Genomic DNA, 26,846 nt, shown 5'->3' on the forward strand with positions numbered 1-26,846 from the left:
TCGTTAGAAACCGAGCTTCAGCCACGGAAATACGCGGAGATGTTCCAAGGCAGGAATTTTGCACTTGTGCTAAATAAACTTGCCCCGTGTCTCCTCCTTCGCCGCGAATGTAAATAGACGGAAGTTTGAATCCCTTCGAAGTACCCAGACTTATTCCGCTTTCTTATTTGCTCTTAACTCGGTCTACTTATTTCACAAGGAACTGACTCGCCCCTCCAGCAATTGAGCAGAAAAAGGAATTCTCTATTCTTAAGGAAGCCTGACAGATGGAGTTGCGCATATCATTTTATATCTTTGGAGAGCATTTTAATAATATCCAGGTAAGGAAGTGATTATGTAATCTCAGCCAATTGACAGGCTTTTGTGAAGAATGTTTAAGTTGTCGCATCTTCGTAATTGTAGTGCCCCACTGTCAGTGATGCCAAGATGTCGCCCCCTGAGATTCAGTGCTTGAAATTCCACTTCGTAAAGTAACAACATGGCGTCCGTGCGAAATGCAACTTTTACAACAGTTTTAAGGTAATGATTTTTCAGCGCTCGCGACCGGAATGTGACGTTTTGCATTGTGATTAGACGTCAAAGAATATCTGCAAATTTAGTACGAACCATCATTTTTGTGTTGGATTACGCGTAACCAGTTTACTTTACGTAAAGTAAAGTTTGTCCCACTATACGCCATGTAGACGCTTAGGGGGAGAGGAGGTATAGCTCCTACTCATTCTTGACCTCGGCACTAGATGGGGGTGAGTGGTCAGCATCACGCCCCAGCCGCACTTCACCCCTGGGAAAGGACCCCGGTACCCATTGTAGAGGAGGCTGGGTGGACCCCAGAGGCTAGAGGAAAAATCCTCTGCCCCCGTCGGGGATCGAACCCCGGCCGTCCAGCCCGTAGCTAGTCACTATACTGACTGAGCTATCCCGGCTCATGATTACTTTACGTAAGGCTTAATTTTGTATTCGTTTTTATGATGTCAAGCACGGAGATAATCGGAGATGACGAAACTATTATTTGAGAGCGAGAAATCTGGCTCGCAGCGTCATCGAAAGGATTAAAGTCTGTCAATTTTGCTTTGACTTTCCATCGACTTCAGTGGTAATGGAACAGACAGGCGTCCATATGGACAAACAGATGTCATTGTCGTCGCCTTTATTTGCACAAGACAATCTCGATTTTTCGTCCGATAAAACCAATAATTCGCAGTCAGAGAGAGGTAATGGTTAAAACTTGTTCGATCTCCGTTGTTTACTCGTAGATATACGCAGGAGAGGGTGGGTGACGCGCTGGAACCCGGACCGCGATCTGCCCAACAGTAATTAATTTGTGGCGTCTCTCAACAACTCCGCGGTTCGACTCTCCGCTCAGATTCGGCTGGTTGTGGGCCGACTGTCTCGACTGGGACAGTTATTACCGGATACTGAGCTGCTTTCAAGCTGGCAGCAGTTGAGAATGACGCCTAGTTAAATTGAAAAAAAGAAATAGAATTGAACTTTCACACCGAATCCCTAATGAGTTTCCTTTACTGCAAGTAATTCATAAAACCTCCTGTTTTAACGCTCGGAATTTTCCTCACGAAGCGTCTTCATGGATTTCGTTCAGTTCTGGGTCAATCCCGGCTATTTCTAACGCTAGATTTGTCTTTGATAGTTAACGGAGATGCGTCGTTCTCTTTGAGGTAGGGCCAGGGCCTTTAAATGCTGTTCACACGTGTTTCGCCAGTGAAGTCGGTTCCGACCAGTCTCTTCAGACAGTCTCCTTCGCAACCCTTACCTACTAACCGTTCGTGAGTATCTGTTCATCGCGTTTGACACTGTGCAGCGTCTGTAGTTGGAACAGCGTCGCTCTCAAGTTTTAATTAATTTCTCAGAACGAACCCCTGCATCTCCGCCGCCGGTGTTACATAAGCGTTTGTATGTATGGGTTTTGACTGACGGAAAAGAGAAGAGGTTTAAGGGTTTCTTTGCTTCGTAAAGTGTTGGTAACGCATTTAAATGCGATAATGAAATTTGTAACGCGTCAGGATTAGTATCTCGTGACGAGTCGATATTGCAGCTGACAAACTTCACGAAGGGGCGTCTTAGATATCCTCGTGCTAAGATCGAGATAACTCGCTTATAAATACTCTCTCCGTCATTTTGAATTTGTTATTCAGCTCCACCAATGAAAATTGAAGTTTATGCTCCGTATTTCGAAACATTAAACTTGATCTTTGTCAGTTTAAACAATAAAATTAACGAATTAACATGGAAATGCAAGGAAGAGGACTCATGCACTCTCATATTATTATTATTATTATTATTATTATTATTATTTAGTGTTCTGTCTGACGACAGGTCCATATGAAGAGGATCCTTCCATCCTTTTCTCGGACTGGGACCTGTTCATATACGTTCTTGGCAGATGATCCAGAAGTGGTTTGCCATTGCCTTCTTCTGTGTGTGAATGGAGTAATTGTTGGGATGCCACGGAGGAAAACTCCGTGTTGCCTAGACCACGGCCTTGCCCAACACAAGTTATAAATTCGAACCCGAGACCCCAGGATTACAAGGCCAGCGTTCTAACCGCTAGACCACCGTGGCGGTTACTCTCGTATTACAAATATTAAAAGAATTGCGTGTCACAAGGGCCACATATCTCCTGGACTTTAATGCAAATTTAAAATCTCGAAATATATATTTATTTTCTGTCCCAAAATTTAACCCACGTATTTTAGTTCTGCAAACATTTCAGACGTCACATGTTGCAAAGAATGCCTCGCAGATGCGAATATGCGCGCTTCACGTCTGCGCGTTCGTGATTCGTTGAGGTTGATACGATAAATGCAATTATGACGCGCGGTTCGTGTATCCTGAAGATACAAATAAATACCGGACGAAAGCTGTCAGAGAACGGATTTAGATATCGAATACTAAAATGAGGGCGCTCGATTAGAAGGCTGTGGCTAATCAGGAACAAGTGCAGACAGGCGTACCACTTCAGTCTAGAACGCGCATACGGGAATATTTCCGTTTCTGTATTATCAGCGGAATGTAAACAGACCACGTGTTCCGATATGAAGACGGACGCCTTTCTTATCTAAGCCCTTTTCGCTCGTAATCTGTGTTTTAGACATTCGGTAGCACTCCTTGGACTTCCATGCCAAGAGTGGGATTCGAACCCACGGTCTCAGTGCTCAAGCGCACGTGGTCCTGCCCCCGCCTCAGACCTAGCGGCCCTCTGTGACCGGACGTAACTACGTTTAATGTTCTTGTCCTCTGAATTATTGTTTTGATCTGCGTAAAGTGGGTGTTAGCCTTCAGTGCCACATTTAATCGAAACCCGTTGAAGCGTTTCAGAGCTAAAACTCGGGATCGGACAGAACCTATCAAGAAATGCCCCCATTTCATGCAAATAACGCTCAGCAGAAAAACTTCTGGACGCACGGAACTTTCAGTTTTTTTTAAGGATTCCCTGTGGTCAGGTCAACTTCGACAGCCGCTGTTTGTCGGCGTTTGATATGTACCATGACTACAGTCAGGGGGCGCGTTTCAAAATGTCTGCTTCTGTGCCTTCAAATGCGACTATTTCGAAAAAAAAGCAGTGGGCGTCTTTGTTTGGCGTAAAGTTGTTGTCTGGGGTGACCGCGAGTTTCACAGAAGGGTCGCCACAACATCAGTGAATATCAGTGTTAATAATTGTGGTGCATTCGATTCCCACTAGGAGCGCTCATGGGCATGGCGTCGGACGACAGCAGAATTTGTTTGTTCATCGTGGGAGCCATAACTGGCCCCGAGGCTGGACGGGGATTGAGCTGTAGAATGTAAATCGGCCAAGTTTTCTCGTCCGTTTTCCTTGTCAGGAATAACGAGCAATGAACGGTGTACGCTGTAGATCAAAAGATTCCCAAAATTGACTGTCGACCTCGTATTTATGTGGCGAGTCCCCGGCGGTTGAGGCACGACCATTACTGTGGTGAGGTTTGAGGTCGTGACGTCGTGTAGTCTGGTAGTTTTCCATTCTTCTGAGAGGTCTTTGCTGTCTCCATCCTCAGGGCTGAAGTTGGCGTCAAGACTAAGATGACCAACGCCAGTTTTGTTTTTTCGAGGCGTCTAGTCACTTGTGAGCAGAGTTGAGGGGCAGGTTCAAAACGTTTTGCGTCTCGTCAGCCGACTTCTAGGACGCGGGCGCTTTGTGGTTTCAGAACCACAGCGTGCGGTTACTGGATGTCGTCTGTCATAACTCCATTAACTAGTTAGTTCTGCTGATCTCCCACGGGAGCGCTATCGCCGACATCCAAAGGAAAGCTGACGTAATAATGGAATTTGTTACTCTAAAGCGTCTGAGTGTTTCCCGAAGTTGGGACAAAGCAGAAGCGACGGTCGCATTTCGCGAGGAGGGGGAGGGAGGAGGGGATGCGGAGAGGGGAAAGAGATAAAGGAACTTGTAAAGGGAAGGGAGAGAGATAAGAGGGAATAAAGAACGCATAAGGAGTCAGCGTCACCACTAAGAGAGTGACGTTTCTTACGAAAATTGTTGAAAAATGGTATTTTTGGTTGCGAACGTTGGCAAGCATGTGCCGGAATACGTCGATGGTAAAGTTGGAAAGGAATGCGTTTACTTTTGACGTCGTCGAAACGCTTGGAGGAATGAAATAAGATGATACGCGGAGTCCTGGGAGACGTCGTGCGTCGGTTGTAGTTAGCTGGTTCTTGGCGCCCATCGCGGAGAATGGTGCGAAAAGGGACTATGTCTGATTCTGCTTTGATGCTTTTAAGTTTCGCTGCAACTGTTGTTTCGTGGGATCTAGAAGGCGGTTAGCATTTGTACGTTTGTCGTCATCGTCGTGGTGGATTAGATAACTTTCTGCCTGTACCGGGAGCAAAATCTTTGTTTCCCCTGCAATTCGCATTACATTTTTATACAGACTGTGCTCGATGGCTCGGATTGTTCAGGGTCGAACGACAGGATGGCGGTGAACGATGAATTGGAAAGGACGCGGTCTTGACCCTGAAATTTGAGTGGAGGGACTGAGGAAAATACGAAAATCCCCTTTAGCCAATCTGCTGACCGAGTTCTGAACCCGGCTCTCCCGTGTACGACTAGCGCTGTGCCAGAACGTTCCGTGAAATATAATTAAAATCCGACGAGGAGAAACAATTTCGTATCGCAGTTTGATTTTCAAATACGACACCAGTCCTGCCGGCAACGGCTTCGATTTCGACATAAACTGTCTACTTTTCACTTGTTTGCCAGAATTTTTATATAAAAAACCGAGTTTCGTACATTTAATGACAGGCCTTTTAACATACGAGGTGTTACCTTTCTCAATTAAGACGGTCTCATTCCACTGCATTTGGTGCGCGACAAGGAAATTCAACCTTTTGCTATTTGTGATAATTACAACAACAGAAATCACGTGTGTAAGAAGGTTCTTGATGCAAAAGACCCAATTAAATTTGATAAACTCAGATGCTGAGTAAAGCCAGCCGAAGGTGTGAGACGAGCGAACTCCACGTTTTCGGAGAGATGTGACGAGATGTTAGAACATCTTGGCCCTGCAGCGCAAACAGCGGACGCAGTGCCCCGTCGTAAGGACACGCGCACTTGAGCGTCGGCCCCCCCTGAGAAATGCTTAAGCAGCTTTTCTTTGAGAGGCGTGAAATTATTTCCTGCTCTCGCTCCAGTTACAGAAACTCCCTCGAGGTGGCAGCAAAGTCGCTGCAATTCTGTCTCAGGATCTGGAGGCTAATGGACGCCTTGGGAGAGCCGACGGCTTTGCCATACTTACGGACGTTTTTCACTTCAAGGAGGGGGCAATTCACCCTTGGGACATCAATTACCGTTTAATAAGCATCCCCGTGGATCCAATATTTAATTATCAGACTTTCCTGTTTCTGCATTTCCGCGTTGCGACTCCGTCGAGCGGGAAGTCGCTCTGTTTGAGAGGCAAACGGAGCGAGCGACGAGGGCGTAGGAAGAACTCGGCTGGTTCCGGTTTTTTTTTGTAAAATACAACCCGTGACTGACACAGGGGGAAGAAGGACGTTATGAAATGTGAGGGCTTTTCCGTGTTTTCTCTTGGAGTCGGAGAACAGACTCCAGGCCTCTTTAGAGAAATTGTCCTGGAAAATTGCAGAACCAGACAGGGGAGGGTTGGCGTGTCCTTGAATGCAGGCGATGTCTTGACCAGCTGAGCAACTGTCAACTGTAATTAGCGCCAGCAGAGGGCACCCCTGTTCTGCTGGTGCCGCGGGCAGTCGCGGTCTGCCAACCACATTTTACGGCGTCTGCACACAATCACTCGCCCCATTTCCCTCCTCCTCCTCCTCCCCCTCCCCCTCAGTGCTCATCCTCGTGTCCACGTGTCCGCGTCCGCCTTTCCTACCCAATAACAGAATTAACAGGACGTTTCCTGTTGACATGCCTTGGCTGTTTATTAGCCAGTTTTAATTCGCTGAAGAGACTGAGTAGGAACACGTGAAGGGAGACGAACAATACAAACGTCATTAAACAATACGTCGTGAGATTGTGTACAGGAGTCAGCTGTCTCGTGTAGGGACAGTTGGCAGGCTTTTCTGAACACGATAATGAACCTCGGAGTTCCGCAAAATGAAGGCGAGGTTAGCCACTACAATCTTTTTCAGGAGGACATTCTACGCGGTTCATCGCCGTTTTATATCACGCCTCTCCCAGGATCTTCTGTCACGAAGTTCCTGGCAAATGACGTCATTCTGCCTCTGATTGTGTCCCGAATTAATTAATTTGTTCGCGAGTAACGCCGAGACAAATCAGTTTATTGTCGTAAGGCAAACGATACTTTTAGATCTCAGTTGAAAATTCTCCGCATGTTTGAAGAGGACGGAACCTCGACCCCTGTGGGGCCCTAATGAAATTGACCGTGAGACCGGGAAACAGATTTTAGGTCAGACTTCGATTAAAATGACGTCTGGCCTCAGCTGACGTTGTCCTAGCAACAACAGAATTTTGAAACAGTCGAATAACTGCGGGCAGCTCTGCCCCTCCCACCCCGTCGTTCCCGGTGGACTTCTTACTTCAGATTTCCATTCTGTTGTGAAAATGATTGCACACTGACGGATGGAGTACGAACCCTGGACGACGCGGTTCATTGGAAGCTTCTTTATGCCGTCTGAATTACTCGAGGGCAGCCTCGTCCCTGGTCGTCCCTTGTTCGCGCAGATACCGCTTCGAGGGCCGTGGGGAATTCGCGACAGAGTACGGGTGTTCAGCGCAAGAATGGCACAAACACAGGAGAGGCAAAAGCCTGGTTCACGAGAAATCGCTGGGACGGCCGACAGCTGTGCCAAGAGCTGTCGGCCGTCCCAGCGAGCGGAGACCCGCGTTCTAAAGAGCGCCTCTGTCCCTGCGAGCGTTTGTTTGCGTTCACTCCACAGGCGCCGTTAGCGAATGTGACCGCCGCCCGTGGACGCAGAATTGTGGCCGCTCGGCTTGAGGGTTCGAACCCCACTCGAGGCATGGATCTTCGTCCGCGCCTTCGCAGGCAGAGAGAGGCCTCGCGACGATCGGAATTGCGAGCAAAAATATAGGAAGAAAGAGAGAAATATTAGAGAAGGCGAAGAATACGCGGGCGCCGATGATGTCTTGGGGCTTGCAGAGAGCCGGAAGTGACTTGTGCCGCTTATTTCCGGCCCCGCGCGATCTTAAATGCGTGGATCCAATGGACCGTGGCGCTGTTGTGTGTACTGGAATGAAAGTGTTCACACATTGTTTGACTCCGAAGCAAGTTTGCTTGCCCCGAGGACACGACACGACGCCTGACGAGGGGGTCCTTCAGACTAACGCTGAAAAGCGAAACACGCCAAGAACTTGTGCTGCCATCTGTCCGGACAACATGCAAACTAATAAATTCATAGTTGCCTGACGGACTGTGTATATTTGGACCGACTAAGACGGAGGAAGTTTCAGGAGGACGTGTAGCACGCGCGGGGGATATGAGAAATGCACGCGAAGTGTTTGTTGCAAAGCCTGAAAGAAAGGGACACTTGGAAGACCTGGTCATAGATGGAAGGGTAGTGCTGAAATGGTTGTGGACTGGGTAAATTTTGATCACAGCGAGCGCTGTGCCTGTAAAACACGTACGTTTGAGAAAGCGTCGTTAAACTGGCAAACGTCATTTGTTCCTCGCGAAACTGTTATCGATGATGGTCCTGATCAGCCGGCGGCGCTTTGGTACGACGTCGGTTCTGCGTCGAGGCGTCTCCTCCACCGCACTTCGCCGGACTCGGAACGTCGAGGCCTACTGAAGTGAGCGACGTTTTTTTTTTCGAGGGAACGTACGCGTTCTGGTCTCCGGATTTTTGAACGTTGTCATTTGATGGAAATTCTGTTTGTTTTGGACGTTAATTTTCTGTCTAAAATATTTGTTAAAACAGAGAATGCGCTTTGTACTGTGCACTGAATTGTGTTTTACGTTCAAATATATTAATTATATGAATATATTCAAGTCACAGACCAGACTCTGCCCTTAGGGAAATGAACAGTGAGATGTTGTGGCCAAGTCCCGAGAGAATGCGCTGCTTATATTAATGACCTCTAGTTGTAAGGTCGACTTTTTGCACTGAAAGTAGAACTATCTTTGGCGCGCTGATAAAAACAGAGAATGTTTTAAATCTGAGTTTTTACACGCCACAAAATACAATGAAACTGTAAAATGAATGCAGCGCACGAAGTCCGTTGCCAACTATGGGAAGTGGAAATCCCTAGAAACGATTTTAGACGGGTTTTTTTTTGCGATAATGTGAGCGCGCGTCGTGTTTCTGCTGTTCCGTCATTGGACAAGTTACTGAGAACATACTGCCTTCATCTTCTTTCTCCGAAACTTTGTCATCTCGTGGGGTCAGTTGTCGCTGCAGGCAGTCAGCGAAATATAAAAAAGAAGATCGCGTCGCGTGTTGTCCTAAATATTATATTTTATATTAATAACAGGTGACAAATCGGTGGAGTTGCTTGCGGCACGCGTTTCTTTATTGTCTTAGTTGGCGTTTTATTTATTTTAAATGTCTTTTTCGTGTGTGCTGAGTAATTTCTTGAAGACAGCCAGGAAACTTTCCTGCCAGTTCACCGTTCCTAATTATTTTCGAAAAATTTCTGATTCGTAACTAACCTCTTGCCTTAACAGAGTCATTAACTAATTGATCCTGCAATACGTCTATATAAGTCGAAGATATCATACTCGCGGCCATATTTACCTGTCAGAACTGGTAAAGTTGTAGATCCGTATTCCGAATTAACTTGGTTCAAAACTCGGTCGAGTCAGATGAAGCTTTTACGGGGTGGCGCACCTCTCCATACGGTTCATCACAATGTCCTCATATTATTCGACGCTGAATATTCTGGGGGGGGGGGGGTTTAAGGGCGTCGTTAAATAACGTAACAATAAATGCAAGGTTCAGGCGTTCGCAGTTCTCATTCCACGGCTAAGAATCTGAACTCCTTAACGAGCTTTAAATTATGCTCATGTAAACTTCGGCCTTAAGACTGTTCTAGAGGCTGGAGGGCAATCATTTTAAGTGCGTAGTTTCGAGAGAAATCGGATCCTCTCAGAAATCACAAGTTGACACCTGAGTTTAACAAATTTGTCGTGGTTTAGACTACAGAAACAGACGAAATGCTCATAAATCACGGCGTTCTTGATTTACAAATTTGACACGTGAGCTTAAAAGATTTAACGTGGTTTAAACTACGGAAACAAAGGAAATCCTCACAAATCACGGCATTCTTGCTGCACTCAAGTGACATTTCACCTCACTGTAAGCAATGTAATGCGTGTTAAATCGCAGAAACAAACTCCGTATGGGTCGCGTGGTATCTGAGCACATTTTTCAGTGGCTGCAGTCTGCCCATAATTCAGTCCATGTTTGTTAAACATATCAGTGCATGAAATATACGCCGTGCGATAAAGCGAATGACGAATGGCGATTAATGCGCTGTATCGAGAAATTTCCGTGCTGATTCATTACATCGGAGGACGAGGAGAGAAAATTGCGAGTTGATGGAGCGTCCTGCTTCAAATCTGTGGGAATTGTGTTTCAGAAATGCGCCGTGCGATACAGCAACATATGTTTCGCCTGCATCACGTGTCTGAATAATTAACTTAAACATGTTTATCCGTATTTATGTTGGGCGTGGCCCACAGTGTGCTGTGACTTATGTTTAACGCGTGTGGAATGGTTTATTAATCCAATCCCCGAAACGTCGTAAGCCTAAGACCAAAAATTAAAATGCTTCTTAACTCAAAATGATGGTGGGTTGTGATCGGATTGATCTGGCTCACGATATGGACCGTTAGGCGGGCGGTGATGAACCTCTGGACTCCATAAAAGGAGGTAAATTATTTGATTACTTAACAGACTGCCAAGAACTGAAGAAGTATGGATTAAGAAGGGCGTTCGAAGTAAACTCTTCCAGAATTCGGTTGTAGTGACTGAGGTAAACAACGGCGGCAGTGTCTTGGACAGATTTTAGTAGGCTTTACCGCAATGTCAACGTGATGCATCGCGTCAGACCTTGAGCGCCGGAGTTGGTTCGCGAGCCACGCGATGAGACCCACGGCGGCTGCTGCTGTGTCTTCCGTTTGCCACGGGTTATCTCTTCCTTCCCACCCGTTAATTCAGCTCCGCGGACACTGAAACGAGTGATCATTGAGAAGACCTAGTCGTAGACGGCGGGGTAATATTAAAATGGAGCTTAACGAATTTAAACCTTAGTTAATAAAACCTTATCGAGTTGTTTCAGGCGCTTCGATTGTGTAGGTGTTCCACACGGTTCCGAATGCACCCCAAAATTCGAAGTCGCCACTGTCAGTGCGTATGGGGGGAGCGAAGTTGTGGCTCCACCCTTTCATGAGACGAGCGGTCTCTGCTGTCGATCAGTGCCCTTTGGACAAGAAGCTCACTGGGCCCCTCTGGGGGGGGGGGATTCATACAAATCGCGTGCCACTTTGTGTTCACTGACCCGTGGAATGCCAAAACATGCGAATCGTATCCGATTTCGGCGTTGATTCACGTCGATTTTAAACGGAGAATCAAAAGCGTGGAATTTCCGATGATTTAAAATTCTTTAACATTTTTCTGCGTGTCCAGCCTATTAAATAAAACTCCACTTTCCCTCACCGTCGCTGCTTTTGACGAGTTTAGTCGTACTGCGTGCGTTGGCAGGCCTGTTCACTGGCTGCTGCATGTGAATCCGACGGCTGCTGTGGTTCGCCATTCCGACGCTGATTTCTGCTCCGTGGTTTTCCGTCTCTTGCCCACATCAAGCGAACAAATGAGTTCCCGGCTTATGAATATCCACCCGGAGGAAGGAAGAGAGGGGCTCCTCTGGTTGCAGCTGAAACAATGGGGTTCTTTGCACGACGTGGGGACGTCGTGTCCATCCGTCCGTCTCCAAGTTTAATTTGTGGGATTATTCTTCTTCTCCTCATGTCACGTGTTCCGACCTCACATTTCAGAATCTGCTTGACGGATCTCGATAAAATTCGGTATTACGCGTTTCAACAACGAGTCAGGAATTTTTTTTTTTTTTTTTTGTTAATGTTGCTCGTTCTTCATACGAAAGTCCTGCAGAGACGCGTTTTGGACAACAAAATTTGTATTTTGACACGAATTTTAAGTCGCACCAGGAGGAACAACTTTTGTCTGAAACGTGCTTGGCTGTGGCGACCGTTTAACGACGTACATTTATTGTGTCTGTGGAGTGTTGTGTAAGCATTTTAGATGGGCTGGACATGCAGCCCGAAGTATTTGTGAATAATTATGGGTGTATTAATGCCCACAGTGTTCTTCATTACTTCATGTTTGTTCGCCAAGTTATTAAACAATTAACTCATTTACGTATCCACTCATCATTTCATTCATAGATACATTAATCAATGAATCCGTTCTATGACTTGATAACATCTTAAATTACATCTGTTGATTTATGCAGATTTATTTCCATCATTCGATCGTAAATATTCACGTTTACTAACACAAACTCAAAGTACGAACTGAAATTTTCAGGGAATGTTGGATTGTCATTCATCGTCCTCTGTATTACCGGATCCGTTACAGATGATGTCGGTAAGAGCAACTTCGTTTTTGCCTCTCTCCGGGTCATTTCACCTCTCTTTTCGCGATTAAAACCCTGTGAACTCTGGCCGGGCGAGTTGTAAACCGAACTAGCAGCTGACAGTAGGAACATCGCCATGGCAACATTCCCATTGGATGATGATTCACGGTGCAGTGGTAGAGGCGCCAGGACCAAACGGCCCACGTTCTGTGCTACGAACGATATTTGTCGTTCAGGAACAGCAGCAGTCCCTGCTCTGAACAACTGAGTAACATCTGGATTGGAATTTGCTTGGATGCCGAACGCCGCGAAGAAAATCAGACGTGATTTGCAGAATAACATTTTGCAAACCCGTTGTTGCAGTTGTGCAAACTGCACGCCCACCCGGTCGCCGCATATTAGCTCCAGGAAGACGAGAGCGCCTTCAGGTTGTCAAGGCGATGAAGAGTCTATTGTTCTTGCTTCGAAACATCAGACGCGATCCGCCGATGGTACTACACCTGTACCTGGCAGGGGTCTGAGCTCTCATCAAAAGAGCGCTGTAATTTGACCGGAATTAGGGAAGCAGCGACTCGTACGCCGCACCACAGACACACACCGCAATATGGCGGCCACAGTGTGCACGGAAACACGCGTCCCCTGCGGCTGACGGGCACAGAACACGTCGGTCGAGGAGTGAGTGAGTGAGTGAGGGAGGAAATAGGATGAGTCCAGACCTGCATAGATTGTGTCCCCACTTTCAGGGCTGAGGATGGAGACGGCATGTTCCACCAACGAGTCTGGAGGGGCTAAAGGAAAGTTGGAAGGACTCGAACACGGGACGTCCTGTGTGAAGACTCTGTGTCTTCATCGTAATTCCTTTAAAACTTCCGTCTCAGTGTTCCTGTGGTAATCTTCAGGGTCTACTGAAAGAGACGTTTAACTGCAGACAGACGACGGCAACCTTGTTGCTGACACTGTCACAAAATGAACGTTTTCGCAGCTAAATAAGTTGTGTCGAGAAAGCTCGTTCATAGCGTGGAAGTGGCTAAAAGATTCCGCGGAGTATTTTGTGATGTCTGCCCTGTGAAATGGCTTCATTTTAGTTTCCTGACACCAACATTATAGTTGCAAGAACCCATGTGGCCGCAACCCCCCGCCTCCCCCGCCCCCCAAGTTTCTCCTGGCACTTATTCGGAAGAGTCGGAGATACAAACACTCTTAAGCATAGCCTTCGATTTCTGTGGAAGAAGGGCATTTGTACAGCGTCTCGCACGCGTACAAAGGGAGTCCTTAGACCGGGTTTCCGCAATTATCATCGCAGTTCACGTAGAAAAGTTTTAGAGAAATGTTTTCCTCGTCAAATTAAGGGTGAGCTTAGGTGATTTTTTCTTCTTCATAACTTAAATATTTATGCGTCCGTTCCGTATCTTTAGATAAAAGAAACAGCCGGCGAATTGCAGTTCGACGTATAATTTATGTTGCTGAAAAGACGCGGAACGCGTTTGTTTAACTTGCCTCAAGAACGTAAAATAATTCAGAAGAAAGAGTTGTTGATCGCGTGCGAGAGGTTAGTAGAAGTGTATATTAAACATTTTACTGTTATAATCATTTTATAATGCGATTATTAATTGGTCGCCTTATGGCAGGACTGTAGGTCATCTGGAGGCTTATGTAGACGAGGGACAGGGCTCGCGGTTCAGCCCACCGGCCGCGAGGTGATGGGTCTACCCATCGCAGGTTCGCCCCGGAAGTTCTAATTGCTTTAAGCCCCCAGAACTCCAATCTCAAGAATCCGCTGCTCTTAATAAGTTTCTACCGACCTCGCCTCGTCTTGGATCCTCGTTAAGTCTGCTGATCACTCTTGTGCAAAAGTGGCTTTTCGCTTTCCGCGTCCAGGAAAATAGATGCTAGGGAAATCGAGCGATAAATTTACCGCCCGCCCGCACGTATATTTGTATGCAGACGGACTGGAAACCGCTCTCTGACTTTACATTATCTTTGCAACAGCCCGCCGTAGCGGAAAAATCTTGTACGTACGAGTTTATATTAAAATGGAATGAGTGATTCTTACAGACTTTGCTTCGTGCTAATGTCTGTATCATTCAGGAGGATTATTTTGCAGGTTCAACCTACCAAGAATCAGGCCAGTCTATTTCACACAGGCGTATTTACAGTTAAACACTTTAATATTATTATTGTTTAACCTGGTCTTACGTCTCCCTAGTAGCATCTTATCTATCGTGACAAATCCATCTAAATCCTTCTCGTGACATGCATGCTACACTTACAGCCCATCACCACACAACTTCCATAAACTCACGCGTAATGAGGCGTTAGGGACGACGTCGTTTGGGACACCCCTGAGGTGCAGCTGCGTTTGGTGTGGGCGAAGTGTGTGGCAAAGACCAGTGCTGCCAATCCCCTGACCAAGTAGGAGGCGGCCGTGATGACAGGGAAATTTGCATCGCTCGCCTTCGTGATATCCACAAAGACGAGGGTTACTTTGTCACGGAACGGACCTGACCTTATCCTGAATCACCCCTATTACTTTAGCTTACGTTTGCAATTTCATTCTACCATTTGTGCCTAGGTCTACCAAATAGTCTTTTTCCTGAGATTCTTCGACAGAAATCCTTAACATCGCCTCGACCTGAATCCAATCTAAGTTGCGATTCCATCGGAGTGATGCGGTGAAACATGGATTTTGCGTAACAGAATTAAGTTTTTACCGCAGAGGCATGATTTCATCTAAATCCGTCGAGACGAAACGCTGAGAGAGATCACAAATAGGCGACGAGCCGAGTGTACCAGAAACCCCACCCAGGGCCTTCCCCGTTTCTGTCCACAAAAATTCAAGGAGATCGACTTGAATTAGACAGCTACAGGTTCCTTTCAGATCCTTACCGCCCACAATTTTTTTTTTAGATTTATTAACATAAAATAAGCGGATGTTAACGAATTAAGGATGAAGTAATTTTTTCGATACGGATTCTGACTACTCATGCATACTATTAAAAACTAGAGAACTGAGAAAGTAATGTCGCAGTAGATTCATCGATTTTGTGTAGTCTGGGTTGCTGACGGCGTCGTTAAATAAACAAACGGAACAGAAGCATCTGTGTTGCTTTATTAGAAAAATGTTTTAAATAGCAGAGTTTTTAAACTTTGAGGAACAAAATATTTTTCACGGCTATTGTGATGGAGCGACAGTCGATTGTCGATTTTCTTTTTTTGGGGGGGGGACGCTCAGCTCGTACGTACGACGGACGACGTCGATTACAATTGGAGGAAATCCGACGTCGCACAGATGTCGCGTTGTTAACGCAGTTAATTAGCGCGTCCTCTCACCTTTCGCGTTGCGTCGCAGGCGTCGAAATGTTTTCAGAACGAAAAAAAAGTCTCGTAACTCAGTGAGACTCGAGATTAAGTTAAGAGACGGATCAGCGGTCGCCTTTATCGTATTTTAATTATCCCGTACGCTTATAATATTTTTTTTTATACTTTCTGGGAGAGTTCTGAAGTAGGCAGCAATGGAGAAGCTGGTAGTCACACAGCCGGTCGAGAAGTTCCTCGTCTTTTTGTTCAGTGGCGTTTGTAAACAAGACGTCTTAATTGGCGTGAACTTCTCTTGTTTGGAAGTTGAGAAGCCGAGGCTCCCCGCCACTGAGTCATGGGAAAATTAACAGACTGACTGAAGTCGTCGTCACAAAGACTTGTCTTAATACAAACAGTCGACTGTCAGTTCTGTATATCGCCGTGTTTGATCTGAGGGCGCGCAGAGAGCTAATGACCAAATTGTACCAACATGCAAGAGCGAAAGTTCTCTCTTTTGACGTTTCTTGTCGTGAGTGTCTAATAATCGATTTTCATTTGTTTTACCAACGTTGAATTCAGGGGGACGGCAGAGGCGAAGCCCCTCGAATAAATGAGAGAGTGAAATTACCATAAAAGAAATGCCGCGGTGGAATAACGACGCGACGGGTAATCGTCTCAGTCTTTTGGATTCATTTAACGCGCGTTGTAAAAGAGAGAATTCAAGGACGAACTTCATCAAGTGCACTGTAGGCGAGTGGTAACGGAATGTACCATGCATCACGACGTTTAGCGCATTGGTTATCCGCCCACAGAACACGTTCACGTGTTCTATTTTATTTCTAGCAATAAACAGTTTTTTCTCTCCTCCAACATTAACCGACTGATCTGTGTGTTTTCTGCGAGAAGGGAACCCATTTTTGTTTTTAATATTCAGCTCGGAGTTATAATTTATGTTAATTTATATTGCCTTCAGGTGTTTTGAGGAATAACTTGGAATTCGCAGGACTTCGCTCTGAATTCAAAAAGTCCTTGGTTCAAATCCGTGACAGGATACAGACCTCGCTGAGTCGGAAGTCTTTATTTCTCTAAGTCCGATACTAAATCATTCTGAAATGCGTATTTTGATGCCATGTGCTCTCTTCGGTTGGTGTAGTCCGAAGTGAGAGGCAGAATGCACTCTGGCCTACGAGACAAGGCGCACGTCTTATTAAGACGCTTCGATTGTAATTGGAACACCTTTCGTCACGGGGAGCTTTTGACAAAATGCGAGGCAATGCGTGTTATGGTTTCGACGCGCCCGGAAGACATGTTGCTTGTAAGGTCGCCCGGCTCGCCCCTGGCCGCACTTTGTTCGCCCATTGTGTTTCACGGGCCGACTAGATCAAGCAAACTTCCTTCCAGCGATGAAAACATGTTTTTGGTTTCAACAGGATTAATTAAGCATCAAATCTCATATCCAGACGCAGAGCCGAGACCGGTAGGAGGCGAGCATACAACCCGCACAGCAAGACTCTAGTGCACCCCTCAGTCGGAGTTTGATCAAATCAGTCTTTGAAGAGGTCACGTGACACTGGCTGAAGGTCTTACGTCAGGTGTAAACCTAACCGAACGCACTTTCCCCTCGCAGTGCAGTGGTTGGCACTCCTGCTGTGCGTCCCGGATGTCCGAATGTTCGGGTGGCGTTTGTTTGCCTTAGACTACGCAACATGGCGATAACGCGCATCTGAGTGTTTTTTGATCGACGTCTCGTGTCCTCAAGCAGCTGTTGTGTTTCAGAGACCTTGGACAGGGGATTTGTTGAAAGACTCTTTATCAACTACTGAGTTTGTGTGATTTCGAGCGGAAATATGATACGATAGCTGTGACCAATGAGGTTCTCACGGCGACCACTGTGAAAACGTTGCGACGTTCAGGCTAGACGATAATGATCGACGTTTCAGAGGAGCTTACTGTCTCCGTCATCAGGACGATTACTCCAGACTGCACGCTGCAGCTTCCTAGAAGTCACTCGACAGCCATCTTTATGGGGTCGGAAGGACTATTTAAAATGCGTGATCGTGCCCTGAAAACTTGCCTGGAGGGACTGAGGGAAATCACGAACCTTTTTAAGCCAGACCCCTCTCCCCCTCAACTCTCGGTTTCCCACATTCGTCTCTTATCGTTTCTGCTGTGACTCGGGGTATTTCGATGTTCGATTTAAGGCGGCTTTTCCTGTTCGGATGCTGATCACTTCAGCCACAAATCAAACGCACATTTTCGGCTTTGTGCTTCCGGCAAACGCGACGTGAAATGAAACCAAATCTTGTTAGTATCAGTCAGACTTCCGAATTCGAACGTGGGCTGCTCCTTTCGTATTCCGAGTATTGCCACCAGCAAAGGTTAAAGTTTATGCAAAATGCAGGAATTCTGATTGGTGCATTTAGAGATTTCTGATTTATTTCAGTAAAAAAACGCAAATATGATGGCATTTCTACTGCTCGCTTTTTTTTAGTGACGTCGGCGTTAGATTCTGCTGTGGCACTAAAAGTTTCTATTGGTCCTTACTTTGGGTAGTGGGTGGCAGCGCGGCTGTGATTGGTGGGCCGCGCTGTGACGTCACGTGTGCGCGGAGTATAGGCTACCAGGCCGTACGTCCTGCGGGACAGTCTGCTCTCAACTGGCTTGTCCGAAGCAAGGCCGTGGCTCCAACAGCGATAAGGTAGGTTGAAAACACGCGGCCTCCGTCCAGCGCGGAGTGCCCGTGAAATGAGCGCGGAAGGGGAGGTAACTGCTTGCGACCAAATCTTTTCGCCCAAGATCACCACGAACTTGTTTCGTTTGTAACCAATCTCCTCTCTGCCTGGCTTTCACACAGCTTCTCAAATTATCTTAAAACGGCTGATCGTAAAATAAGTTAGTATTAACAAAAGAAGTTGCTGGCCGCGTCTCTTATTCAAAGCAGTTTTCGTAATGACGAATATCAAACGAGAAACAAAGCAAAGGCAGTCAGCGGTTATTCGCATTTAAACAGCTGATTTCTGTCGTTAATAACTAAACATTAGCGGTCAATAAATTGATTGCTAGTTAAGGATATCTTTTAAGACAGTGAAATTATTATGCAGGCGAGTGAAATGTTTAGTGCTTTTGACAGTGAACGTTCATAAAATTAACGTTTTAAATTTTCATTTGAAAATTTAAGTTCTGTTTCCTTTTTTAAAGAAAGTTTTGTAAGAAAATGTTTTAGAAAAAGTAGGCGGATGTCTTCTGTTCCATAATACTCATATATTTTTTATGTTCAGTGATCTTACATTGTGTTGGTCTTTCTTTTTAATTGTCCAATGGTCCGTTACCTCTGAAAGAAACTTGTAACAATTATTTCCTTAAGCCCTTGGGGTCCGAACAGAGAGATCAGCAGAAAATTTTGATTTGTTATTGCTCTTTGTATGACCTTTATTTTACGTGTAACATTTTTATTGTCCAGTTCAGTTTCCGTCGTTCCTTCTTGAGATCAAATTTTGTTGAAATTCGGCGTAAGTCGACTTACTGATTACACAAAATCAAGGAGTGTGAACGGCAGAGGAATATTTTTATAGTCTTAGCTCGTATTCATTTTCAAGAAGGGGAAATTTGTTGGGCATGTAGAACGAATTAGTACATGGCACATTGCAAAAGATCGTTCGATTCTCAAGGAGTACTTGGAAGTATAATATTAAAATTAATTTGAGGGAGATAATTATGAGGGCGTGAACTGAAGAAAATCATGTCTACTTGCTGACGAGATAAGTGCCACAATTTTGACGGCACAGTTTTATGAAGGGCTGAGCAACGAACAGGTTCTTAATTGGATTCTTCCATCGGTTGTCGAGTTTCTGAAGAAAGTGGTTGTTTTCATAATTACGCTTATAGATTTTCATTGGGATTCTCAGACACAAAATTGAATACTAACCAAGGGAAGGATCCAAGAGCCGAAAATCGCGACGGACAGACGCATTCCTTTTCAGTGAAATATTCTGAAATCATTTGTACCGCTTCAAGAAAGCAGAGAGCGAAGTGTTCAACACCTGCCTGTAGGCACGGCACTCATCGTCTTGAATCCACGTTCCGCCCTAAGATCTATCTTAATGTTATCTTCGCTTCCTATCTTAAAAGACGCCCTTCTGTAAGAAGATTGCGCTTTAAAATTATTGATTTATTTTTTCAGTAGTCCTAGCTCAGGCCGTGATAAACTGTGGTCCAATGCCTTGACAATAACAGCTGACCCGTGTAGATATATCGCGAGATTTCTCTGCTTGTATCTTTCGAGATTGTTCACTTACATTGTCTTTTATGACGTAACAGTTTCCCTGGGCGCTTCGCGTTCAGACACTTGTAATATATACAGAGTGTCCGGTGAATTTGTCAATACTACGGGGTCTCGTTCCCAATCAGGAACGTCGTGTGACCTTGGGCAAGACCCTAAAAGATTAGGGACTTTTGAAATTCAAAATTCGTGCGCCGTGTTTTTTTAAAGTCTGGAGGGCGGGAGTGAGGTCCGGAGACCGCAGTGTCCAAAGCTTCTGACCACCACGACCAATCCATCAGGTGGTCGGTCGTGTTCCGACAGGATTGTGGGGTGCCGCGTCGCACTGAAGCGTCTGTCAGATCGTGGCTCAGTCGCCTTCACTGGGAGGTGCCTGTCGACTTGGATCCGAGGCATTCGCGTGTGTCGCTCGTGGCAGCTGGGCGTGTTGTGGCGTGAGTCAGTTAACACGCGCGAGCGGATTGCTTTGCCTTTGCGGGTCCCACTCCTACGTACCGAAAATTACGGCTCAGAGGTTTGCCAATATTGTTTTCACTTCGAGAGGTCCTGGGTTCTAATGTCGACACGGTCACCGACTATCAGCGCGAAGCCTTCCTTCCTTCCTTCCTTCAAAATTCGTCCACTAATTCGTCGGTATGCTATGTGGTTTGTTCAGTTGAGCGAGCACAATTAAATAAGCAGAGAGACGATCAATGGCCATATAATTTCTCTTATGTTCAGTTAACCGATTCCCAGTTTCACGCCGTTGCTATGCGACCATGTACAATTGTGCAGTGCAGAAGCAAACTATGTCCAGGGCTCGTTTAATGCATGAAGCGATCCCCGTACGGCACCACGGCGGTACCTTATATAACAGTGGCTGAGGGGAATAAACGTCCACAAGGTTGTCGTGAAAGTGAGCGGCCTGTTTGATGATCTGGGCTCAGTTAATCGCAGCGATAACCCGCCGAAGCTCTGACTTTGTCGTTAATGTCGAGTGTGCGAAGTTTCTCTCTCGCACGAAGAGATCCGACAGCCGGTCTGGACCCGAACCCCGATCGCCGGTTTGTAATTCCAAAAATTGAACATGTTTATGCTTAAGAGAATTTGAATTTTTTCGGGCTGGGTTAAGAGAGAAGTTCGAAGACCGAATGAGCTGGCCGTAGCTTCGGCCAGTTTATCTGCGCACGCGCGAATGATGCCGTGGCTCTGGTGTTCGCTAAAAGGAAAGTTTGTTTTTTCTGAAATGAACACAAGAGTTTGTTCAGGCGCCACTAAAAGTGAAAGGCGAGTTTTGAGAGCCGCTTAAATTTTTTTTAAAAAAAAGAACTTATGAAAGGGCTCGCTGCGTACTCTGTCCTGAGCCGACTCATGAGTAGCGGCGACTTTGAGGGCAAGAGTTCACTAGGCGGAAGTTCTGACGTCGATTGGATGTAATGTCATTTGGGGTGTGGTGGCCGGAGCCTGAAACTAACAGTGTTACTGAATTTAGTGAAGAATGTGTGGAGCTTGACCTCCTCCCCTTCGCAGGCCCTCCATCACTTCAGATAATTTTACCTTTTGCGATAAGTAAGCTATAAGTCTTGAAATTGTCTGAAATCATCACTGCAGACGTAGTCAAATTGAGATTTTTTACGTTCCGAATATTCGCTATAAAAGGAAAGTGCAGTTGATGAAGGATGATTAAAATGAGCAATGACATCTTGTGTCTCAATCTGTGCTACGGCACAGCAAAGGGGGGAGAGGCTCTGCCAGGCATCAGGGGCGGAAAGGGAATAGCTGCTCTTAATTGCGAGTGCCTTCGGAAGTTGTACTTAAACTTGCAAGGCAGTATGATTATACATCGATGTCACCATAATCGATAAATCGGAGATGATGTGGAGAGGAGAGTTTATGTAAATTTGTACGGAGGTTCTGAGGAAGAACATGAAAAATCACATGTTTCCTGTAGCCGTGCGTCGGTACGATAATTCGGCTTGGATTCTCAGCGACTCTGATTGCTCTTACAAAATATGTGACGTAGTTAAGTCATGTCGCTTGCTGATGCTGTGTTACGTTGGTGTACGGGCCGCGGTTTGAAAACCTCAGAACCCGGAAACCAACGCGCAGTTCGCCTGAAACATAACTACGAAGTGAAAACAAATTCTCTGTTTTTTGGTCTTTGATAGAAGAGAACACAGCAAAAACTAAGCTAAATATTACGTCATTAATTAATATCGGTTTGTGTTCGGAAAGTTTGTTTGTATTATTTGCGTTAAAAAAGCTGCCTTTCGTGGGCACTTTAATTATGGGATTCATGGAGAAGATGGCTCCCAGCTCACACATTTAATTATGCAAATATCCCCACTGGGGCACAACCCACAGACGGCGAAACGCATTAGTTTGTTTGTTTGTTTGTTATTTAATAAATAATTCGTTGGATGCTTTCGTAAGCTGGGTAGATTTTTGGTTCACACGACATTTTTATAACTGGTTAGGTTAGTAATTTTATTACTATCGGCGTTGAACTTTGTTCGTTAATTAATTTTCTTTTTGATAATTAGTAGAGAGGGAATATGCTAATGTTGATACATTACTCGTCTCACATTCGCCCTCTGTCATAAAACAGTTGCCCACCGAATCGCTGGACGGGAAGCAGATCAGTTAACGATATCGAAACGCTGATTACGTACGACGTGCGAGGGTTGAGGGAACTTATTGAAATGGACGTACAACGTTCTAATTCAGTGTCGCCTCTTCTATTCTGTTGAATTATCGCAGATAACGTGATGTAGGTAATGTGGAGCGCTTCTTTGTCGGCTCAAGTGACCTCACACTTATACTAACGATGAGTGGTAGGGGAAGCGGGAACGTTCCGTATCCACCTTCATTATGTGTCTCGAAACGCGTGGAGCTTGCGTCTCAGTTATAAATCCTTAACTCCGTTCAAGGTTCCTGCCCCACAGGCCTTAATACTTTGTGCCGGCTCAGTGCTCGACTCTGAATTTGCCAGCCGAGACAATATTCCGATAAGACCAATTGATTTGAACACTGACACCGCCCTTCGACTACGGAAATCGGATGAAAATACTCTTTTGCGTGAACGCGGTACTGAGAGCGGTCGATGGTCGAGGCAAAACATGACGTGTCGCTCCAAGGCAACAGATCACAGCGCTGCAGATTCATAACAGCGCCTGTATGCCGTGTTGCATTATGGGCTGCGGGGCGCAGGAGAACCGGACTTAGCCCAGCGCTTGGGGACGCACCGAAAGACGACGAAAGAGATGAGGGTGGAATAACAAGAAGGAGGAAGGATTGAAAGGGGGAGAAATTCCCGCAATAAACAGGAACGAGGCGATAAGAGACCGGTAGAGCCGCGATACCTCATCCGGTAAGAATGTGAGCTGTGCGACCGTAGTTCGTATCCCTGCCAACAGCTGTGGTTCATCTTCTCGTCCTGGGAGGTTTTGAGTATCACTCCGAGGTCTGCCTGGTAGTCGCCGTACGCTTATTACTTCGTGCGTTACATGGGCCACTCTTTTGCCAATGAGCGCCATCGGAACCGTGTACTTGGCGTTGACCGCACGCAACTCCGGTTCACGCGATCCCGAGAATGGGAAGGACAAAGCTCCGGCACTTCGCGGCTCCGGTACCCACGCGATCAGCAGCTGATAGAACACGCCTTCACGTGTGTTCGGAACACTAAGGAGCGCCTATTAAAGTCTGTCTGTCCGTGGGGAAAGTCTCAACATATTCAGTGGATTCTGAATGGAATTGTCTCGCGGAACGTCGTTCTACAAAAAGACAAGACGAAATTCTGCACTGGATGGGATTTGTCTGGCTGTGGACAGCGATGTTCGCGACCTGTGCGCCGTACCTCCGCGACCACTTCTCCGACAGCTCTGTAGTGCAGGTAGTCTAAACGACCTCGTGCAGGCGGTTTCAAAAAATCTCGCCAGTTTACTGAAACACGGCGACGCGCGTGGAATCAGCCTATCAGACGAGAGGAGTGCGTTCAGAGCGAAGGCAGAACTCGACAGCTGGAGTCTGTCTGGATCAATCAATCGATGCTCCGTGCTCAGAATCAGTAGAATGATGTTCACGAAGACATTTATTATACTGTTCGCAGTGACTGATTTTTTAGTCTGGCTGGCGTCAGCAAATGTCTTTAAAGTTTCGCGTGATCTCTGCGTTAGGTGAGAATATGCTTTGTAAATATGCGTGGGTATCTGCTCCAAGAAACTTGAAGGGCTTTGTGCAAAAACAAAGTTATGGGCTTAATTTCGACCTGTAAACAGCTGAGGTCCTACAGTGACGTAATCCTCTTATTTGTGTTGATGCAGGTCGCGTTTGTTTGAGCCAGAGATGAGCTCCGAGGTCAAGGTTACTCATTACAACGTCGCTCTCTGTCTGTCTGTCTGTCCGTCCGAGTTTGCTTACGCTGAGAAGTGGCGCTGTCAGGAAATGTCTACACGTTTCTTGGTTCAAAATTCTCGTATAAGATTTTACCTGGAAGGAGGAATTTTGGGCGAGGCAATATTTTGAAAGCGGCAGTGCGTTTTGCCATCACGTTGATGAGCATGTGAGTTGCGTAACTACTAGGGGTTTGATCTGATGTGTAAGTGTTAATATTTTCTATTCAGTAAGCATCTTGCACCTCGCAGACCGCACAGTCAGCTGCTTTTGTTTGTACGTCTTTACTATTTGTCTGCTTTCATGTTCTCATTTGCTACAAAACTGAAATTGCGAAGGGCACTAGAGTACCGTAAAGTGTTTTACGAGTGGGACAGTTCTAATCTAATAGCGAATGACAAGATGAAATGAGGACAAACATAAAACATTAAAAAAATATGCAATTTGTTAGTTTTTATTGTATAAATTTTATGTCAAATGTAGTCCCTCGTTCACAGAGTGTCAATTCTGTGTAGACAGCTGAACGTCGGCTGTAGCGTGTCTGTGGCGGTAGGGCGCCTCGATGCCGACTGTTATGAAGTACTAATTGCTTATCGCTGTAAGACATCTTTTTAATATTATACTCCCACGTTGGCTTATAGATCCTATCAGCAGGCGGATTCTAAGACCCCGTACCACCGGGTAATAATATAAATTTGAACAAAAAAGACATGAATTTGTAAAGGTCAGTCATTGGCGCGCAGATAATGAGAGTAATTTCCTGTTTTGTTGCTTGTACCGACCGAATTGCTGTCGATAATCGATAGTTTGTGGAACAAAGTTTCGACGTAGTTTGAATAATGCCACGGATAAACTACACTAGATCCCAGTCAAGCCGTGAAGAAACAAATGAAAGACGTCTGTTTCTTTGTGTTGGAAGCGACGCGCCTCGCCCCTTCCTTGAGCAACGGCAAGACACGTAAATGGCTGCAGGTTATTTAACCGTAAGCAGTCGTGGACAGCCGAAAAGAGGTGGTCGTCCAGTTTAACCGAATATCATGAGAACGATTTAGTGGAGGATTTGCGGGTTTGTAGCATGATAGTACAAAGGAAGGCTTGTTTGCTAGCTGCAGGCTTAGAACTTCTAAATAATTATAAAATGTCGGGAAAATAAACGGTGGTAGTGAGGAGTGGATTAAACTGGCTTGGGATACATTCCGCCGCTGGACTACTGTGGTTTTCCTCATGTACCTTCGCGATTTTTACTGTAGAATATTTACCGAAATTCTTAATTAGCAGAACCCAGAAGACAGCAGTTTTTCGCAATCACCGCCTCGAGAACCCGAAATCTCACCCGGCCAACTGACGACACTCTGTGACCCGCCCCGCTGCGTCATTAAACAACCGTCGATAAACGCACGGAAAAGGCACAGCTACTCACCGCCCATAGAATCTGACTCCGTCTCTCTTGACTGGCTAATGCGACGTGGGAGAAGATTGTCGGTGGCGACTCTGGTATCAAGAAATGGAAAGCACCAGGCTGTGGCGGCGTCTGCCGGAGTCCGCGTTCGGCTTCAGTCGCCATGAAGATGTTTCAGAGCGATTTCCAAAGATGACGATGCAGTTAATACCCGTCAAATTTGACGGGTCATACCGCACGCTAATTCTGATGCAATTCAGTGCATTCCACTACACGGAACAAGTGTTTTTCACATAAAAATGTCCGAATTAAAATAACACAGCAACTGTAGCTGTTTTATATTTGTTCGAAACTTGGCGTCTCACTGGAGGAATGAGGGGAATATTTGACCCCAAGATGAAGGAAGTAGGAGCAGGTTACCTGATAATTTACTCTTCGCGAAATAATGTTAGGGTGTTCAGATCAGGGATGGCGAGACGGATGGGGCTCGTAGCGTGAGTTGACTCTGTTCGTCCATCTTTCTCAGACATTAAAATTATATTTACCGCCTTCTGAGATAATCTCTCTTACCTGTTACTTGTAATGGTCCTTGCAGAAACAAATGAGTGTGTAAAAGGCTTTATTACGTGCTCAAATGAAGGCAGACGAATGGGGTTATATTTCATGCTCATCCACGCAAAATGTGTTCGGAGGAATTAAAGGACTTATAATCTAATTAAGTTCCATTGTGCTCTTTAAGGGGAGGGGGGGGGGGCGGATTATGTCGACAGCTTAATTCAGTAATGTTGGTACGCTTGACTTGCTCGCAGCTGCTGTCTTACACACAGAGCACGGCGTCTTGGGTACATGAGACAATTTCGTAACGAAAATTATTTTTTTATGTAAGTGCATTTTCATGTATTATTTTATCTTCAAATCCATTTCTTTTTAAAATGAAATAATCGTTCCTTTTACTTATTAATGCTTCATGCAAATATGAACTAAGCTAGACGCCTTCCTTAGTAGTCTCATACTTAAAACATCCGCCACGGTGGTCTAGCGGTTAGAACGCTGGCCTTGTAATCCTGGGGGTCTCGGGTTCGAATTTATAACTTGTGTTGGGCAAGGCCGTGGTCTAGGCAACACGGAGTTTTCCTCCGTGGCATCCCAACAATTACTCCATTCACACACAGAAGAAGGCAATGGCAAACCACTTCTGGATCATCTGCCAAGAACGTATATGAACAGGTCCCAGTCCGAGAAGAGAAAAGGATGGAAGGATCCTGTTCATATGGACCTGTCGTCGGACAGAACACTAAATAATAAAAACATGGCACCTCCTACAACGAAAGATTCACGGAATTGCCAACTCTTATATATTATTTGTCTTTCGGGTTGATGACTGACTGGTGGAACGCATTTTGTGTGCGGATAATCGCAAATTTTGTTATTAATTA

At 45.7% G+C, this 26,846-nt stretch overlaps 1 protein-coding gene across 3 annotated transcripts in view; it reads left to right on the top strand.

The window, feature by feature from the left end:
* Tk (Tachykinin) overlaps window positions 1-26,846 on the top strand; it is a 70,132-nt gene that overhangs the window by 2,252 nt on the left and 41,034 nt on the right. The window contains exon 1 of one of the 3 annotated variants that reach the window (XM_087350949.1): window positions 17,999-18,059. The exons of 1 other annotated variant lie outside the window; for it this stretch is intronic. The gene's annotated coding sequence lies outside the window, so the exon portion shown is untranslated. Of the gene's footprint in view, window positions 1-17,998; window positions 18,060-26,846 lie in introns of those variants that run through there. One more of the 3 variants, XM_087350951.1, reaches the window with a different exon arrangement.

The sequence above is a fragment of the Zootermopsis nevadensis genome, unplaced genomic scaffold, assembly GCF_977971745.1.
Source record: "Zootermopsis nevadensis isolate Lab colony 2312 unplaced genomic scaffold, Znev_1.0 Znev_ptg000017l, whole genome shotgun sequence".
Classification (NCBI taxonomy): domain Eukaryota; kingdom Metazoa; phylum Arthropoda; class Insecta; order Blattodea; family Termopsidae; genus Zootermopsis; species Zootermopsis nevadensis.